Source organism: Arvicanthis niloticus, chromosome 1 (assembly GCF_011762505.2).
Source record: "Arvicanthis niloticus isolate mArvNil1 chromosome 1, mArvNil1.pat.X, whole genome shotgun sequence".
NCBI classification, from domain to species: Eukaryota; Metazoa; Chordata; class Mammalia; order Rodentia; family Muridae; genus Arvicanthis; species Arvicanthis niloticus.
In genome coordinates this window covers 141,120,832-141,123,237 of record NC_047658.1, presented here as the reverse complement: position 1 = coordinate 141,123,237, position 2,406 = coordinate 141,120,832, and positions in this window count along the sequence as shown.

Here is a 2,406-nt window from a genome sequence, read left to right as displayed (position 1 = left end):
GGCCCGCCCCGGGCACTCACAAACCGCTTCACCCCCACTCTGATCTCCCCAGAAATCTCTTTGAACACCTATATGTCACTTTTTTTTTTTTTTTGAGGGACCAGACACAACTTTTGTAAAGCCCCAAGGGTTACGAGGAAGTTCTGCTGGACTCCTGGGGAAAACCACTGATTCTTCACCTCCCTGCTGTGGCCCGCGCACAGAGGGAGGCCCCAAATAGGGCTTGATTGCATAAGTGGGCATTCCCCAACCTGGGCGCTTCCACACACAGTCACACCCTCAGGTCAAGTGAGATCCTTCTCTGCTGGCTGTTAACCCTGAAAAGAATTCTGAACTCCGGATTGAATTGGACTTTGACTAATTCCTGGAGACAAGGACCATTTGCCTTCACTTTCAGTATTTTGTCAGTGGCAGGCCTGCTGGGGCTTCTAGGGCCCCTGAATGGTAATTGCCATAGAGGAGGTACACGCCCTGGAATCCTGATGAAGGAGGGTCTCTCCACAGAGCTCATAAATAATATATGGAGTGACAATCACCATAGCAGAGGTAGAGATAGTAGGCTGTGGGGTCCTGATGAGGGAAATGTCTTCTTGGCTGCGTTTCCCAGATGGAGAACAAAGCTAAATGACCTATGACAGACAAATAGCACAGCGGTTAACTCAGTGACCAAGACAGAATCTGTAGAACCACAGGGGTTAGATATAGAGTAAGGGACTGGGGGAGGGTTAGATAGATCGTATTAGGGAAGAGGGGTAAAATAGGTAGTTATGATGGGAAGATCAAGTGGGGGAGGGGAAGGGAAGAGGATGAATGGACATATAGGGAGAGACAGCTGAAATTAAAAGGCATTTGAGGGGTAGTATGGAAACGTAGCAGAAGCTTCCTAAAGTACATACGTATATGAAGATGCTCTATAAGAAATCGCCACATAATAGGGGAAACTGAGCCACAAGTGGACATCTCTTGTCACCATATGAAGTGTCCCATTCCTGGATGGGGTTGCATCTAATTGAGTTTTTGGCCAAAAGAGTTGCATGGGAGTCTCCAAACAATGCAGCCTGTTGCCAAGACTACAGGTTGCTCTCCACAAACTGACACCCACACAACTCATTGAACATAGAGAAGCTGAGAGCAAGAAGAAAGTGCCTACACAGAGCCTTCATCCCTATGTGCTAACATCTTTGGTACTGGAAGATACTCTGCATGCTACCAAAGGAGAAGGGTAAACATCACCTCCACCCCAAAGCCTTTGGTCTGTGATGGTGTCCTGCCTGAAAGATACGCTAGTGCCTAGAATGGCACAAAGTTTATGGGAGCATCCAACCAGCCAATATCTGATTTGACTTTAGGCTCACTCCACAAGATGGAACATAAGCCTGACACTAACCAAGAACCTGAGACTAGATAGCCAAAGGGCCTAGGGATAAAACCAAATACCTATGTTATAAAAACAAACAAATAACACTCACATTATAATAAAATAATTCCTAATACAGAGACCCACAGCCAGTTATTATTCAGAAAGTGAAAGATACTGGGACACTCAGCCCTAAATGGGATGTCTCCATCAAATCTGTCCCTTCCCTGCTCAAACCCCGGGAAGGGGAGGAGGCAGGAAGAGTGTAAGACACAGAGGGGATGGACAACACCAAGAAAACAAGGCCTTCCTTCCAAGTCAACAAGATCAAAGCTCATGTGACCTCACAGAGACCGAGGCAGCATGCACAGGGCCTGCATGGGTCTGCAGCAGCATGCACAGGGCCTGCATGGGTCTGCACGAGGGCCTGCATGGGTCTGCACCGGGTCCTTTGCATATCTGTTTATGCCTTCAAGTTTAGTGTTTTTAGGGGGTCCTGAATGTGCAAATGAGTTCATCTGGGCTCTTTTCCTTCTGTTTGTTTTGTCCAATATCAGTGTGTTCGTTTCTGTTTTATTTTAGTATATTTTCATAGTATTCCTTAAAAGCCAGTTAGTTTTCTAACGGAGACAGAAAGAGGATGTCTGGCTAAGAGGGAAGGTAGGAAAGAGCTGGGATGAGAAGAGGGAGGAGACTATAGTCAGGATATATAAATCTATCAGAAAAAAAAGTCTGTTTTCAATAAAAGGGAAAACCCTCCCCCGCTGTATTAGACATTATTACTTCCTCCTTTTGTCACAGATTATTTCCTGAAAAATTTTCTTTAAAAAAAAAAAATTCTTATACTTCTTCACTGCCGGTTAATGAACGCAGCTAAAGTCACTTTTATTTTGGAAAAGCAGATAGCACTTTAGTGTCGTGTGAAAGTTCTAGAGCAGTGGTACTCACCCTTCCTAATGCTGGGCCCTTTAATACAGCTCACACCACAGCAACGCTCAACTATAACATTAACCCATTGCTACATCACAACTGTCACTTTGCTGCTGCTG